Raw genomic sequence first — 18,446 nt, 5'->3', positions numbered from 1 at the left:
GAGGAAGCAAGAGTAAGCGTGCGGGTAACAGGGGTATCGAACAAGTTAGAAGAATCCCAAGAGGGGAGTGGAGTAGTTCCTAATTGAGGGGGCCAGTGAACAGGGAGGCGTGAGGAGGATAGAGGGTCAGAAGAGGAAGACTGGGTGAGGGGCAAGGGGAAGGAGGGTAGTGGGGAGGGTTAAAGTGGTGGGGGAGCGTGGGGGGGTGGCAAGGATGGAGGAGGATGAAAAAGGGATGGGGGTGGGAGTGAAAGGAGTGGATGGGGGAATCATTGGTGGGGTGGATGGGAGAGAGGCAGGTACACTAGGAGATTGGGAGACAAGGGTGTTGTAACAGGGTATAAAGTTAAGAGCAAGGGAGGTTAGTAGTGATTGAGAATAATCATCAGGGTTGGGGGAAGAGGAGGAGGGGGGAGTCAATGAGAAGAGATAAGGGGGGAAGGGGGTATAGGGTGCCAGTGCTGGTAATAGTGTTGTAGGCAAGGGAGGACAATTGCGGTTGGGAAAGGGCATTAGGGTTGGGTGAAAGAGTGGGTGACTCAGTGAGGCGGGAAAGGGGGCAGGGGGGGCAGGGCGGTGTAGTGTGTCTATGCTAGTGACGGAATTGAGAGCTCGAGTAGTCAATGGAGGTAGGGTATGGACATCAAAGTTGGGAGAGGAGGAAGGCAAATCAGAGAGAAGAGATAGGGGGCAGGAGACGAGAGGGGAGGTGATGGGACTAGGAGTTGAGGGGGTGGGAGGGGAGGGTTTAGGGACTGTGCGAGGGATTGAGATAGAGCGCTGAAGTGGTGTTCAAAGATATGGAGGTGATTTTTAGACGCTTGGATGAGAATGTTTCCAGATTGGAAGATGGAAATATCTATTTCACCCGCAAAGGAAGAAGAGGGAGTGGTGGAAAGTTTTAGACCGTAGGTTTTTCTTACCATGCTTGGAGAGATGGGGGGGGGGGGGGGGGGGTACAGGATAGACCAAGAGTTGGGACCAAGTTTCGAGATGGGTGATACTGAGATAGAAGGGGGGCATGTGAGGGGAGGTATGATTAGGAGAAGAAGCACACAGATAAAACCACACGAATCAAAACAAGAATATAACAAGCATTGGAAATGCAATAGGGTTCGCATTAGGAAAGTTTGAGCTATTGGTCTTATAAATGAAATTTTTATTATTTATGTGTTATTTTTTAAAATAGCTAAATTAATAGCTTTGTCATTTACAATGCCAATAGTTATAACTTTCGCAAATGTGACACCTATAGCATTTGTAATGCAACATGTTTTATATTTACGGGACTTAGATGTATTGATATTTTAAAAAATTAAAAGCCATTGTTATTTGTAATAATACTTAAATAAATGTATTTAATTTGTAATGTCAATAGCTTAAACTATTGTAAATAACTTTTGTGAAAATTATGTTAAGTGTTTTTTATTGTGATGAAAATCCAAGAACAGAAGTGAAATATTAACATCTTTTTGTGATTTGTAATAAAGCTTGAAAACAGCTTGAAACAATGAAAGAACATATTTGAACCAGTGATGCTGTGGTGGTGCTGGGGTGGCGCTGCCGAGTGGCGCTGCCGAGTGGTGGTGCTGAGTGGGAGATGGGGAGAGGGAAAAAAAGGAGATGAGGGAGAGGGTAAAGAGATGGAGAGAGGAGTGAGAGGGGGAGAGAGATGGAGACGGGGAGAGAGGAGAGGGAAGTGAGGGAAAGGGAGAGAGGGAAAAGGAGAGAGGGTAGCGGGAGAGAGGGGGGAAGAAGAGAGGAGGACGAGAGCGAAGGACCGAGGGGAGAGAGAGGGGAGGGAGAGAGAGAGAGGGGAGGGAGAGAGGGAGCAAGAGAGGAGAGCAGGCAGAAGGGAGATGGGGAGAGGGAGAAAAAGGAGAGCTGGGAGAGGGTAAAGAGATGGAGAGAGGAGAGAGAGGGGTAGAGAGGGGGGGGAGAGAGGGGGAGAGAGGGGAGAGACAGACTGGGAGAGAGGAGAGAGAAGTGAGGGAGAGGGAAGTGAGGGAAAGGGAGAGAGGGAAAAGGAGAGAGGGTAGAGGGAGAGAGGGAGGGGAAGAAGAGAGGGGGAGGACGAGAGCGAAGGACAGAGGGGAGAGAGAGGGGAGGGAGGGAGAGGGAGAGAGAGGAGAGCAGGCAGAGGGGGAGAGGGAGAGAGAGGAGAGCAGGCAGAGGGGGAGAGGGAGAAAAAGGAGAGCAGGGAGAGGGAGAGGGTAAAGAGAGGGAGAGAGGAGAGAGAGAGGGGGAGAGGAGAGAGAGACTGAGACGGGGAGAGAGGAGAGGGAAGAGAGGGAAAAGGAGAGAGGGTAGAGGGAGAGAGGGTGGGGAAGAAGAGGGGGAGGACGAGACGAGAGCGAAGGACGGAGGGGAGAGAGAGGGGAGGGACAGAGAGAGAGAAGAGCAGGCAGAGGGGATATGGGGAGAGGGAGAAAAAGGAGAGCAGGGAGAGGGTAGAGGGTAAAGAGAGGGAAAGGGAGAGAGGGTAGAGGGAGAGAGGGTAGGACGAGAGCGAAGGACGGAGGGGAGAGAGAGGGGAGAGAGGGAGGGAGAGAGAGGAGAGCAGGCAGAGGGGGAGATGGGGAGAGGGAGAAAAAGGAGAGCAGGGAGAGGGAGAGGGTAAAGAGAGGGAGAGAGGAGAGAGGAGAGAGAGGGAGAGAGAGGGGGAGAAGGGGAGAGAGGAGAGGGAAGTGAGGGAAAGGGAGAGAGGGAAAAGGAGAGAGGGTAGAGGGAGAGAGGGAGAGAGGAGAGAGGGGGAGAGGAGAGAGGAGGAGAGGGGAGAGGGAAGAGAGGGAAAGGGAGCGAGGGAAGAGAGGGAAAGGGAGCGAGGGAAGAGAGGGAAAGGGAGCGAGGGAAGAGAGGGAAAGGGAGCGAGGGAAGTGAGGGAAAGGGAGCGAGGGAAGTGAGGGAAAGGGAGCGAGGGAAGTGAGGGAAAGGGAGCGAGGGAAGTGAGGGAAAGGGAGCGAGGGAAGTGAGGGAAAGGGAGCGAGGGAAGTGAGGGAAAGGGAGCGAGGGAAGTGAGGGAAAGGGAGCGAGGGAAGTGAGGGAAAGGGAGCGAGGGAAGTGAGGAAAGGGAGCGAGGGAAGTGAGGGAAAGGGAGCGAGGGAAGTGAGGGAAAGGGAGCGAGGGAAGTGAGGGAAAGGGAGCGAGGGAAGTGAGGGAAAGGGAGCGAGGGAAGTGAGGGAAAGGGAGCGAGGGAAGTGAGGGAAAGGGAGCGAGGGAAGTGAGGGAAAGGGAGCGAGGGAAGTGAGGGAAAGGGAGCGAGGGAAGTGAGGGAAAGGGAGCGAGGGAAGTGAGGGAAAGGGAGCGAGGGAAGTGAGGGAAAGGGAGCGAGGGAAGTGAGGGAAAGGGAGCGAGGGAAGTGAGGGAAAGGGAGCGAGGGAAGTGAGGGAAAGGGAGCGAGGGAAGTGAGGGAAAGGGAGCGAGGGAAGTGAGGGAAAGGGAGCGAGGGAAGTGAGGGAAAGGGAGCGAGGGAAGTGAGGGAAAGGGAGCGAGGGAAGTGAGGGAAAGGGAGCGAGGGAAGTGAGGGAAAGGGAGCGAGGGAAGTGGGAGGGAAAGAAGAGAGGGGGAGGACGAGCGCGAATGACGGAGGGGAGAGAGAGGGGAGGAGAGAGAGAGAGAGAGAGAGAGAGAGAGAGAGAGAGAGAGAGAGAGAGAGAGAGAGAGAGAGAGAGAGAGAGAGAGAGAGAGAGAGAGAGAGAGAGAGAGAGAGAGAGAGAGAGAGAGAGAGAGAGAGAGAGAGAGAGAGAGAGAGAGAGAGAGAGAGAGAGAGAGAGAGAGAGAGAGAGAGAGAGAGAGAGAGAGAGAGAGAGAGAGAGAGAGAGAGAGAGAGAGAGAGAGAGAGAGAGAGAGAGAGAACAAGAAGAGAGTTCCTCCTGCAAACTAGCTTGAAAAGCCAAAGCTCGGGGTATGGTGGGTTGAGTCTGCACGGGCACACCATGCCGAGCAGCTGCAGCCCTGGCAGGGCTCTGAGGCAGCGTCTTCTGCCATGGAGACGGCCAGGTGAAATTAGAAATAGAACAAGACGGACATGCGGACTGTCAGAACTACCGTCAGCCTTTGATGTAAAACACATTAAGAGGCATTCGCTGTCCTCATCTACTTGGAGCTCTGGAATAAGACAAGAGGGTGGGTGCGAGCAGTTCATGGTCTGCTGCCAACATTGCCAAGCACAGGCACAATGAAAGGAAATCAAGGAATGCGAATGCGCGTGTGAAAATGAGCTGAAACTAAAAAAATTAAATGTTACTAAATTCGACTAAATCAAGACTCTTGGGGGCGAACTGGCGAAGCCCTTGTGAGTAGACTTGGACATTTGAAACTCTCTATTCCAATCATTAAAGCAGAGGTTGCATAATTTTAGATTTAAACATACCGCCGGTGACAAATGCTGGAACCTCAAAGTCACAAGTTCGAATTCAGCCGCTGCATGTTATCCTTTGGATATTTTCGATGGGAGCATAAAAGGAGACACGGCCTGGCGGCCGTAAAACTGAAAGTACGGCCGGCCGGCCGTGAATAATTAGGGGAGGAGAAATGCAGAGCGCAAGCTGAGAAGCTTGTGGGAGGGAGGCTGGGCTGCCTTTGATGTGGCAAAGCGAGGCAGGCAGGCGGCTAGTGGCATTGTGCACGCGCTTTTTAGGGCTTGCGCTTGAGCAATGACCTAAAAAGCACATGCACTGCATGGAATCGCCTGTGGAATCGCCAGTGGTTAAACTCTGGATAAGCCACTATAGAGCTTCGCCAGCTATGCACAAGCGCATCAGCATGCGAGCCCTAAAAAGCGGAACTAGGGAAAGGGGGAGTAGAGTTACGTTAAGCCAAAGCAAATTACAACAGTAAGAAATGTGGGTGAAACCAAACAAAAGAACATCGTATAGGGGGGGCAACATATTCATACAAAATCCACAACAAAATACAAATTACACAACAAAAATATATAAAGCGGAATTAGGGATTGGGGGAGTAGAGTTACGTTTAGCCAAAGCAAGTTACAACGATAAGAAATGTGGGGGAACCAAACAGAAGAACGTCGTCTAGGGGGGCAGCATATTCATGGTGTAGGCTGCATAAATAGTGCACTAAAGGATATATAGAGGGTAACAAACAAACATAGAATGAAAGAGGAGAAGCACGCAACTTAAACCACAGAGATCATCAAAACAAAAATAAACAGAGCGGGACTAAGGAAAGGGGGAGTAGAGTTCTGTTTAGCCAAAAGCAAATTACAATAATAAGAAATGGGGGTGACCCATACAAAAGATCATATAGGGGGATACCTTTGTCAGACAGAATACACAACAATAATATAACACAACAAAACAAGTATTCAAAAGATTAAAATTAAGAGTGAGCGGGATGAGAATCAGAATTAATAATGAGAAAGAAGTGAATCCACTGAAGAAAATAAACGGCAAGCAAAATGTGGCGTAGGATGAGTTTTGCGCAGCACAACCGCAGCTCATTCTATTGAGGATTGGTGTAAAAGGAGTATTTAGCAGTGGCAGACACAGAGGGGACCCACGGCGGGGAAGGTGTTAAACTGCATGCAGTGAATGAAATGCCCTAGGAGTGGGGATTGCCTGGGACCATACCAGCCGCTACCTAAAACTTAGGGAGCCCGGAGCTCCGCCCACCCCAACGGACACACAGTTGGGTGCTCCTGGGAGCTCGAGAGTGGTATCCAGGATCACGAGCAGAGTCTTGCGTCGGTGGGTGACGGAGATCCTAAGCCTAGAACATTATTCCAAATCAATGTTATATAGACCACAATAGGAAACTTTATATTCTTTTCCTATACCCAGCCGGGCAAGGAATTTATTTGTTAAATATAACCGGTATTTAAAGTTTGAAATGCAAACATTTTCGTGTGAAGTAAAGCACAAGCCTGTGCCGTACTTCGAAATAGAAGAAAATTAAAGGAAAGAATATAGAAGAAAGAACAGTTTACTTCAGGCAAGAAGAGGTGAGCGAAACTGAGTACTGCTTTACATCAAGATTGACAGTAATTCCCAGAGTAGTACATACATACAGGAGTATTCGCAAATTAACTGCATGTCTACTAAACAAAGTTGACGGCGTTTCGATCCCGGGCTCAGATTATAATGGGGTCATCATCAGGACTTAGTATTTATATTGCCTGGTTCTACAAAATTAACATACGCCTGTAGGAAAAAAACAGGGAAGAAACAGAGAAGCAATAAAGATTTAAATTACTATTCTGCGGCAAGAGTTCGCGGTCAACTGAGTCACATTCAATACTTACATTATTCGGAATCGCAGACTACTTCAAGGAAGCCAATGTCTTGTCAAATAAACTGAAAACGCGTGGCTATCCTAGAAGATTGGTCAAAGCAGCATCAAAAAGGGCTTGGTATTGCCCACGCGATGTTCTTCTAACACCCAAGACGCGGGACAGTAAAGAAAGAATAGCCTGTGTGACCACATTCTGCCCAGCATCCAATAGAATCCGGAAATCAATCCTCAGACATTGGCTCACCATAAATGCAGGCCCTATCAACTTAGAGAGACCCCTTTTTGCATTCCGGAAAAAAAAAATTTGAAAGATCACTTGGTCAGGACATCTCTACCAGTCCCCACACCTCGAACCACTATAGACTCTATATTCTTTCCTTTAATTTTCTTCTATTTCTAAGTACGGCACAGGCTTGTGCTTTACTTCACACGAAAATGTTTGTTGTGAAATTGCATTTCAAACTTTAAATACCTGTTATATTTAACAAATAAATTCCTTGCCCGGCTGGGTATAGGAAAAGAATATATCGTTTCCTATTGTGGTCTATATAACATCGATTTGGAATAATGTTCTAGGCTTAGGACCTTTGTTTCTGAAAAATAATTGATACCCATGGTCCAAAGCCACCTAGTGGGTCCCCCTTGTTTTTGATAAAAAGGTGGGTGACTGAGAGCACCCTTCACTGAGAATCTGCACCAGGATGGGGAGGTTGGACGCTCGCCAGTCAAGTCTAACATTCGAAGGCAAAAAAACTCCCAAACAGAATGCTGAGGCGGACACTGGAGCAGAACTTCCTCAGCAGAAACCTGCACAAGCCTCCAATGACGATCTTAACCTCATGCGCGCTAGCTGAATTCCGCTCGCACGCTGAGATTTTTAAAAACGCACTTTACGTGACGAGCTGGGCTCGTCATCAGCGTGCGAGGAGGCTACGCCATGACGAGCCCAGCTCGTCATCAGCGTGGAAGGGGTTAAGTCACTCCTTAACGAGGTCAGGCGCGGATTCGCAACCATGGCAGAGAAAAATGGACACCGTCTCAACCCGGATGGATGCTATAGTCCGCACGATAGAAGGACACAAAACATGAATCAAGCAAACACAACGAGTCTCTGAGGTGGAGGGCACCACGGTTAAATTAAAGAAGGCGGCAGCACAAATGGATAAACTACTTAGAGTCATCGCAGCAAAAAATGAGGACATTGAATCGCGCAGCCAAAGGAATAACATACGAATTTTAGGTATTACAGAGAGCACAAATGCAGGAAAAATGGAGGAGTATGTGGAGCGCTTACTAAAGGCAGTTGTGGGCACGGAGCAGCTCTCTCCCCAGTTCGTGGTTGAACGGGCGCATCGATCCCTGGGACCAAGACCTTTCCCGGGCAATCCTCCCAGACCAATCATTGCCCCCCTGTTAAATTACAGGGACAGGGATGTCGCCTTAAGTCGCCAGAGAGAAAAAACAACCGACATGATGGTGAATCCTTCACTATGTTTCCAGACTTCACACTTCAAGTGCAGGAGGAACGTCAGCAATTTTTGGGAGTCAAGCAGAAGCTTAGGCAGGCTCAGGTAGACTACGCCCCGTTATACCCCACTCGCCTGCGAGTTACCTATCGGGGGATCAGGGCAGTTTCTACCATTAGGCAGGACTAGGCAGCCGCCTAGGGCGGCAAAAGGCAGAGGGCGGCAAAAAACCAGATTCTGTGCTGACCCTACCCAGCATTTCACAAAGCTGGTTCATTTGTAACCAGCCACACGTGTAGCTTGTGCTCGGCAGAGAAAGCGCTTCTGAAAAACATAACACAGGCATCAAAATGCTGCACGTTCGTTTGTGTGCCTTTTAAAAAGAAGACGTTTTCTCTTATATATGCAGAGAAGAAATGTACTAAAAGTCGTGCTCATGAGCGAGAAAAAGACGCGAGGTTTGATAATTATTGAAAGTCCAATGTAGATGTGCTTACTGATTTTCCGAGTAGTATGGTTATGTGGATATACTTGTTGCAGTTTTTTTGTGTACAATGGCAAGTTTTTGTCATGCTTTAAGAACATTTTGTACAGCGCTTATAGGTGGCGAGGTTTTGTATTCCAAGATAAGCCCTTTCTTTCGGAGCATGTGGGTCATCTGTCGTAGCTGGGAGTTCTATGGGCTAGATTTCGGAGTAGGTCACACCCACGGAAGCATTTCCTTCAAATTCGGGAGCAAAGACAAGTTTTACTGTAACCAACTGGCTACTTTGCCTGAAGCTGCAATGGGAAACGTTGTCAGTAGAACAAACATGAATTAGTGGAAAATTACTGGACGTTAGTGCACACTAGAAATGAAATGCATTACGCATCAGCAAAATGTTCTTTTTTATCTGTTTACAGTGTTTGGCCAGGCCCAGTGAACTATGGCATTGTGCATGCTGACTGCGCAGGAGAGATTCATGTATAGGAAACAGGTTTAAGTGACATATAAACAGAACTATGTGAGATGACAACAAGAAATACTAAACCGATAGATAAGATGTGGGGTGGTGTCATGAAGGCGTGCCTTCCCGCAGGGAACTGATGTCTTCCTGTTTACGCGAGGCACTTTCTAAAGTGCATACAGCAAACTCGGGTTGTTTTCAGGGTTTTGAACATGTGCTGCAGAGAGCAGCACTTGATAACAGCTGGAGGTGACTGCCTGGCATTCTAGTTATGCTGCTTGCTGCACATCCTCCGAGAAATTCCGCATTAAGTGTTTGTATTTTTTTTTGTAGTTTATATACCACAAACTCGACCGGAAGGTACCAGTGCACTTTACAGGAGCACCAGTTGCATTACAGAATAATAGACGGACACATTCATTTTTGTTCTTTGGTAGACACGGGGAGATTAAGTGATTTGGCTAGAATCACAGGATGATTGAGCCTCCCTCCAGATTCCAACCTGGTCCCCAGCTTAAAAGTCACAATAAATTCACCTAAAGACAAACACACACCTGTGCCCTGCACGAACATGCCCCCACGTCATAGGCCCCTGTATTTGTAGTTCAATGATTGCCCAATCAATAAAATAAAGTGCATTCCAGTTATTGCAGGTGAATTCGGTACAATATATCTGGGCTGCGTCACCTGCTTATCAACATGCATAGAACCGGAGTGATGTTTCTTGGCACCCACGAGTCTCACCTGTCAATTAATTCTTCTAGCCTTGATGACAGGGGAAGAGAGTGATGGTAGTAAAAGGGAGGGGGCGGCATTTCTTAATTGTTGCCTAGGGTGGCAAAACACCTAGAAACGGCCCTGCGGGGGATCGCAAAAATTCTTCACTAACCAACTGCAGGTGGAAGACTACTTGTAAGACATCAAAAGGAAAAGCAGGTCGCAACCAGACCCGGAAGACTCCCCAGAACGCAATCGTTGGAGCGGGAATGAACACTGCAACACATAGATACACCGCTCTGTGGGGTTGCACCTAGTATTATGCAACAGCAGCTGATGCGAATAGACACTACGCACTTGTGCATCGCGGCCCTCACTTCATGGACTACTAGAGAAAGACGAGTGACCAATGTACGGTCGGTCAACCTCGAATCAGACCCGGACACTGCTGTGTGCAAGTGGAATGCGGTCTGGTGAGAGGTTTAAGTGCCACCTAAGTGTGTCCCCCGCTTGGGAGAACCCCACTTTCTTTGTTTGAGGATGTTATTGTGTTCTAAACATTTCCTTACAGGTGCATGGGGAAAGGACTCAGACCCAGTTGGTCTACCCGAGGAGATGGGGAGTGCTGGGGAGGGGGAGGGCAGCTACGTACTGGCATAATTGGGATGCTTCAGTGGGAGGGGGGGGGGCGGGGGGGAGGAGGGCAGTTGAAATGTCATGGTGAGATAGGTGCGCAAGTATTTTCTCCCAGCCCGAGGTGGTTATATACATGCATGGTGAAGTATACACCCTTAAGATGTGCAGGTCAGGTGGGAAATGTCTGGTTTAATGACACGGGGGATAGGGATACTCTTAAAATACTGTCCTGGAACTTTCGGGGACTTGGGGACCCGAGGAAACGGAGACAGGTATTGGCATATCTGGACAGGCAGCAGATCCAAGTGGCATTGTTTCAGGAAACACACATTGCTCCAGGCACTGCGCCGGTGTTTGCTAGTCGTTGGGCGAGCAGTCGTGTGTTCTCCTCGTACTCAACATACGCTCAAGGTACAGCTATACTGATCAGTAAGAACACAAAATTTGAGAAGGTGGGAGCGCTGGAGGATCAACAAAGGGAGGTATACCATGCTGTGGGGGCGGCTGGGCAGGGATACAGTCACAATAGCTAACTGTTATGGTCCCAATGTAGACTGCCCGGAATTCTTCACAGGTTTATGGGGTAAGATTTTAGATGTGGGCTCGACCCACATTATCTGGGGGGGATTTGTTGCACTTCAGCCTCATATGGATAGATCTAACACTGGTCAGCAACACTACACGAAAGCACAGGAAGTCTTACAAGGAATCATGACGGAGGGTGGGCTGGTGGATAGCTGGAGACACATGCACCCCCTACAGCAAGAAGGCACACACTTTACGTCCTATAGCGGGACCTGGGCGCGCGCATAGACTACTGCTTGCTGACAAGAGGGTTGTGCCCGACCATTAGACAAGTCGTACACCTGGCGCGGACCTTTTAGGACCACTGCCCTGTTAGGGTCACCTTATCGCCCCCAGGATATGATAGGCCTCGGCCGAGCTGGCGCCTACAACCCGCAGCTCTGTTGGATATAGTGTTCCGCACGGAACTAGAGGAAGAAATCAAAGTCTAATTTGTCCGGAATAAAGGGTCAGTTGATCATGTTGAAGTGATATGGGAAGCATTTAAAGTTACAATACGCGGGTTTTGTATATCTAAAAGCTTTGGGGTTCTGAGGGATTTACAGAACACACTAAACAGGCTGGAGCGCGAGCTGAAAGACATGGAGAGGCGCATGGGGAGAGAAGGGGCAAGTGTTGAAAGACTTCCGCACGACTGACTAGGAGGACACTGCACACCGGGAAACGAAGTTCCAAAGTAAATACTGGACAGCGCGTAGATATGGGGAGGGTGAACGACCAGGGAAGGTCTTGGCAGCGGTGACACGCAACCCACGTTTCAGCACACATCATAGAGGTTCAGGGACTGGATGGGTCGCCCCATCGAGACTCGCAGAGTATACTGGAGGCGTTCTCTACACACTACACTGTACTATACACGTCTCAAAGACAAGGGGTCATCATGCTAGGGGAATTCACGGGGAATGTGGCACTCGGATGGCTGGGAGATAGTCAGCGAGAGTTTTTGAGTCTCCCATTTGAAATCGATGAGATCAGGGAAGCCATTATGCAGCTTCAGAATGGGAAGGCGCCATTGTCGGATGGCCTCCCGGCCGAATTCTACAAGGCCTACATTGATATTATGGCTCCAGTCCTGAAAGAGATATATGAGGAGTCGTTGGAGGTGGGCATTTTACCACCCTCGATGAGAGAAGCAATAGTCACATCACTGCCGAAGCTTGGGAAACAACCAGAATCTTGCGACTCCTACAGACCGCTGTCATTAATGTATTGTGACACAAAAATATTGGCGAAAGTCTTGGCTAATCGGCTGTATCTACTGCTTGAAAAACTTGTGCTGCCTGACCAATCAGGCTTTGTGCCTGGCAGGGCCAAGTCACAATCTTAGGACTCTTTTTCACTACTTCAGAATGTCGCTCCCGACTTCCCACTTGCCGCTGTATTCTTAGACGCCACCTAGCGTTTGACTCGGTGGGGTGGGACTACTTCTTTGGAGTGTTGCAGCGAATGGGCTTCCCCGAGATATACATGGCCTGGCTTGAACTTCTGTATCAGCGTGCTACTGCCAGGGTGTTAATCAACGGTCACCTGTCCCAACCCCTTGGGATCTCCAGAGGTACTCGGCAGGGGTGTCCACTATCCCCGCTCCTTTTCGCCCTGGCAGTGGAGCCGTTGGCTTGTAGGTTAAGGCAGATACACCAGGATAAGGCATTCCGCTGTGGTCTACGACCAATATTGGTGTTGTTATATGCAGACGATATTACGCTTTATGTTAGAGACCCACAACAAAATATTAATCCCATACTGCGTGACTTTGTAAAGTTCGGATACCTGTCCGGAATAAACATCCCAGGTCTTCCCTCTTACGCAGGTAACTTTCAAATTTCCGCTAGACTTTCCAAAAGAGTGGTGCGAGACGGAGCTTCGATATCTCTGAGTCATAGTCACTAGGGATAGAGAGGAAACCATATGGGCAAACTATGGCACAGCCATCGCACGTCTGAACACTAATGTCACGCGCTGGATTACAATGCCTTTCTCACTTGCAGGTAGGGCCTCCCTTATTAAAATGGTTGTGCTACCCAAGTTCCTCTATCTATTTCTTAATATTCCTTATGCGCCAGGATGATTTTTAAAAAAAAAATATTACAGTCCGAGCTGCTTCGACTGATGCAGGGAGGGAGGCAGGTTTGGCTCAATTGGGCGACACTAACTAGACCATATGAACAAGGAGGGTTTGATGTCCCCGATTTCGAAGTATACTTCTTAAGTGCGCAGGCGCACTACGCATACTACTGGATACACCCGACTCGCTACATGCCACAAATAGCCACGGCAGACTGGCTGGCTGCACCAATACCACTGGCGGGTGTGATGCACGGCCCTGTTAGTACACTTGTATTGCTCCCCACTACTATCTCGGGCACAGTGGATGCCTGGCACCGGATAGCTGTGATACTGGATTTACCTATGCTTTACTCCTCGCGGCTCCCATTGTCATACCACCCAGACACCTCACCGCTGCAGAAGCGGGGATTCCAGGCACTTTATAAATGCACTGCTTTAGCTACATGGGGAGACCTCTTCCATAATAGTATGTTCAGGTCTATTGCCCATTTTTTTTCAAGGAACGCAAGCAACACCACTAGACACATTCCTTTATGTGCACCTTCGGAAAGGGATGCGGGCCATACTCCCTGATTTTCCTCAAGAACCGACTGACCTTCCACCATTGCAACAAATACTGGGATCTGTAGATGGAAAGCACCTAGTGTCAGGCTTATATAATAGCATTGGAATGAATAGAGCGGGTGTTCACAGTAGATCCCGCGAACACTGGGGCGAGGAATTAGGATGCGAAGTCACTGACGAACAATAGCTGTAGTGCTGTATGCAAACGGGACAGATTTCGGCCAGCAGCAGGCTGCGAATCATACACTTCAAATATGTGCATAGACTGTATTACACGTCAGTAAGGAAATACAGGTTTAAGTTGGCTGATACGGATAGATGTGACCGATGCAAACAACCGGGGGCAGGATTTCTCCATTTAGCTTGGGAATGCCCGGCCATATGAGAGTACTGGGAGCACGTTTTGCAGGCGCTAGATAGCATGACTGACAGTGTTTTGGATAGGGACCCACTGCTCGCTCTACTGGGATATACAGCACAAATACAGACTTCGTACAGGAAGTTTGTGGCTCTGTCACTGCTACTGGCCAAACGTAGAGTAGCTTGTAGGTGGGGGAAGGGGCCGCGCCACAAAATTTCCCACTGCTCGCCCTACTGGGATATACGGCACAAATACAGACTTCGTACAGGAAGTTTGTGGCTCGGTCGCTGCTACTGGCCAAACGTAGAGTAGCTTGCAGGTGGGGAAGGGGCCGCGCCACAAAATTTAAGGAATGGATGGCTGATCTGCTCTATTGCCAGGAGCAGAAAACTACATATGCAGAGCTGCTGCTATTAGCTGCCAGGCCCAAAGATATATGGGGCCCCCTTAAGGAATACTGTATATCACTCACTGAGGCGGAGTCGAATACTGAAACCTCACCCAACACTTGATGGACTAATGGAGGCTGCTCTCCACAGCTACCACTTATAGAGCTTTCTCTAAGACCACTAAAGTCACCATAAGGGTTGTATGGATTAGTGCAAGGTGCTTCACTTAAGTGTGCACAAAATACTAAGCCAGCCTCCTACAGAAGGCGTCTCTATGAAGCCTCCCTGCTTCAAAGGCACCACTGGGTGTAAGAACTGGACCTCAGACATCACTACTTCAGTAAGCTTCTGGACCTGTGCATACCCTGCCAGGAAGAAGGACTGATGTGCTGCTGAAAGGACGGTCACTGATGATCTGCTACTCTGAAGGAGCTGCTACCTTGCTGTGCTGACCTTCTGCCATCTTACCTGGGAAGAAGAACTGAACCAGGAACCCATCTGGTAGCAAGGATACCCCAGAGTGACTAAAAGGGCTAGTCTGCTGGCCTCCTTATTTGAGCCTCTCGGACATAACAGGCACCCTACAGCCCCTGGACCCATCGCCAACGAGCTGACTCGAACCCCCTCTGCCCCAACAGGCACCTCACGGGTCCTGGGCCCTTGAAAACGGGATTTTTGCTCTTTGCAAATGGGCCCAGTGCTCTTTGGAACCAAGTGGCTTGCACAAACTAACAGCGCAAGCGGCCACTAGCTTGTCGCCACTTGTGACGGTCAGGCTCTTAGCGCCCCGCTGGACAACCTCCAGCGACTCTCTCCTTGCTCCCAGTGAAATTCTTCGCCGCGAACAGCATTTTTGGCACAAAACTTGGGAAGGTAAAATTTCATCTAGAACTGCATCAGGCCTGTGCTGCATCGCGGCCAGCCTGAACTTTTGGATTTGAACCGGTCCAATGTGAACAGATATCCCTGGTTAGCACTTTATGCTTGGAAGCGTTATTTTACAGTTTATTCTTTAAAAATTCCTAACTCAGGCCTACTTATTCGATTTTTGGTCCTGATTTTGTTAATAAAAATAAGCTCTATTTTTCTACCCTGGTGTGGAGCCTTTTTGTGTGGTATTTTCACTGTTTTACTGTTTAAAGTGTGCACAAATGCTTTACACATTGCCTCTAAAGAAACCTGACTGCTCTGTGCCAAGCTACCAGAGGGTGAGCACAGGTTAACTCAAAGTGCGTTTGTGACTTACACAGATTAGGATTGTGGTTACTGCTTGACCAGGGCTCATACCCAGTCAGCCAGAAACTCAATTTCTAACATCCCCCAATATACATTTAACATTTTTCAACAGCCCATAAACAACCCAAAGCTGCCTCTCTATTGTGATGTACTTGCATTCACCATCCTTCACATTTTTGACAGGGACGCTATGAAATATTCACTTCCATTAGTCATCTGAAGAACTGCGCCAAGACCACAAGAACTAGCATCTGCTCTTTTGTCCACAAGTGAAAGGTTTTAAAACAGCTGCATTAAACAACATGTTTAAATTTTGTCAAATACAGGTTGAGCTCTTCTGAACATTTGAGCTGTTTAGTATTCTTTAGAAGATTTATCAGTTGAACCACAAACGCATAACCCTGAATGAATCTGGCATAATAACCACTCTGACCAAGGAAAGGCTTAAGTGCATCTTCATCCTTAGGAATTGGTGCCTCTTCAATAGCCTTTATCATTGAAGACTTCGGTGTGATGCCTTACTGTGTAATGCGAGGACCAAGATAATCTACTTGGCTGGTCAAGAACATACATTTCTCTTTATTTGGTGTCATACTATATTTCCCCAGTATACTCAAAAGGCACTCCAATTTGTTAACCTGTTTAACAAACAACTACTGTTTCAAAATATAATCCTGAAGTGCAAAACATCATATCCATTCTGCTGAATACAATTGCTGCAGATGCCAACCCAAAAGGCATCTGCAAGTACATATAGGCACCATAAGGTGCAACAAAGTTTGTTATATGCGGAGACTCCATAGCTAGAGGAATTTGGCGATACGCTGAGAGCAGATCTATTGCAGAAAAATATTTACATCCCTAAAGATTGGATAACATGTCCTGTATACATGGAAGAGGGGGGGGGCAATCTACCACAACGTTCCTGTTCAATGCTCGGAGATCTGCATATGAACAAATGTTGGCATTGCTCTTCGATGAGATTACTGCAGTTGAAACCCACTCAGATGTCACAGGCTTAATGGTCTTCTGTTCACATGGTTTGCCTAATATGTTTATTTTCCCATGACAGAAATAGGACTCACTTATTGACCAGGTTTTGCACTTTTCAATGTAATCTTGTGTTTAAATACTTTAACCTGACCTATTCGGTCATCAAAAACACCGACATACTTATCAAGACTCAAAATTGATAAATCACCTAAAACAACTTCTTTCTCTGAAGTATGTTTAAGCAATATACCAAGTGCCCCTTGATCCTGCAGCCCTTCATGTCCTGACCAGTCTCAAATAAAATATATTTCTAACAATCACTCTGCTCGTAAACTAAGATTTTTCTGGAAATAACCCATTATTATAACATCATATTCACCAAATGCTTTCGAGTAACCTCAGCGGATATTGAAATTATTAGCTAACATTTTTCCAAAAGATATATCGGAAAGAAATTTCATTAGCACAGCACCAATTGTAAACCTACAAATCTCTTCTTCACAAAGTGGTCCTTTAAACCAAGTTTAACTAGGATTTACCACATCAATATCAACAAAATATTACTCAAAGCATCACTTGGTCTTTGTCTGTAGCCTCAATTTGGTTGCCTTTTACATTTTTTTAGATTTCTACAAACCACCTGTAAATATTCAATTTTGGTGCATTTTACTTTTTTTTTTTTTACATTGCGCACATCGTGATATACAATTTTCTAACAAACTTTTTAAACTGCATCTATAAGCTTCCAGCCTTTTGCTGCACCAACTGTTATGCTTTGTTGGCCCCGGTGGAGGGGGCCGTGACGCAGCGTAGAGGCGCTGGAGCAACATAAAAAATTCTGAAGCGTCCAACATCGCAGGAGCCTCCAGCCTTTTGCCGCATCAGCTGTTCTACTGTGCCAGCCCCGGGAGGAGGGGGGCGCAACAGCGTAGAGGCAGGAGACGCGCAGGGCGTCTCCCTAATAACGATAAACAGCAAGCCCAGCCCCAACTAACCTCTTCCCCTGCCACAAACCTCAATTGATCAGATGCTGCAGAGGGCTGTAGGTGAGGTGGTCACAGAAAGAAGATTGCCCCCGACTCTAGACATACGGTGTACCCCGACTGACCCTGCCCTATCCAGTCAGTAGTGACTTGGAAAGCACCCCGCGCCATCCCTGCAAGCCACAGGCACTGAAATGAGCGACGCAACCAAACCAGCCACACGGAAGGGGGGCGAGAATAAAGGCTCAGTAAAGAACAAACCCAAACGCAAACAATCCATAAGGGCAGGGTTAAAAAGGGAAAAAAAAGAATGACAGAACATCTGTAAGCCTGGAGTCATTAAGTAACCAGTCTTGGACATTGGCCTTATCCCACAATTGGATGAGACATTCCCGCCCAGGTTGGCTACCCTGATGGAGGACTTACGGGGCCAGATTAGAACCATAGTGAGGGACAAGCTTGCCCCCTGGTAGCCCGACAGGACAAGTTGGTCAACATGTGGGACCACAGAGATGGATATACCTATGAAAACCCTGGTTGCGTGCTAAATGTATGAGTAGTTGAATGGTATTTACACATGAATGGCATCAACTCACAATCTAATTTGTAAAGTCGTATGGTGGTCAGTCTTAAGTAAAAACACGGTGGTGACTCCTGGACACCTTTTGTTGTAGTATACCTATGAAAAGCCTGCTCTCATAAGAGCAAGTGAAATTGTCTCTTCCTGCCATAGGGACATTGGCGCTGTTAAGGGCACGGAAAGGCCCAATTCTCCCCCCGAGGAAGAATCCACTCTGGCCTAGGCCGAATGTAGCACAGAATCTGAACCCAAGCAGGAGGTGCGGACACCAGCAATCAAGGTCACCCCAAAAGATAGCACAACCAGAGATGGGCCCCAGAACAAAGGGGGCAGGGATGGGTTTGGGAACATGTTCAGGGCCATGGTATGTGGGGACGATCTATTGGAGAAAAAAAAAACCTCCCACCAGTCTCAACCCCATATGTTATCGTACTGGCAGGTGTATCTGAAGTTAAAGTCGGACAAAGGGAAACCCAGCTACAGCTTAAGAACAAATGTTTGTTTTGGCTGACTAGGTATCACCAGTTTCCCTGCAAGCATGCAGGTAAAATTTTTATGACCCGTAGGGTTAGCTGGGTGGTCAACAGAGCAAAGGATCTATGCAGGGATTGTGTAATAATGAACTTTAAAAATCCAGAGATTGTACAGGATCTCTTGCGAATTAACCATG

The 18,446-nt window shown here is 47.9% G+C and overlaps 1 protein-coding gene across 1 annotated transcript in view; it reads right to left on the bottom strand.

The window, feature by feature from the left end:
* Positions 1–18,446, bottom strand: part of POLA1 (DNA polymerase alpha 1, catalytic subunit) — a 2,033,948-nt gene that overhangs the window by 1,998,109 nt on the left and 17,393 nt on the right. The gene's annotated exons all lie outside the window — the stretch shown is intronic.

This window comes from Lissotriton vulgaris, chromosome 8 (genome assembly GCF_964263255.1).
Source record: "Lissotriton vulgaris chromosome 8, aLisVul1.2, whole genome shotgun sequence".
NCBI classification, from domain to species: Eukaryota; Metazoa; Chordata; class Amphibia; order Caudata; family Salamandridae; genus Lissotriton; species Lissotriton vulgaris.
Note: the sequence above shows the minus strand (reverse complement) of the source record. Positions and strands in the feature narration are given on the sequence as shown.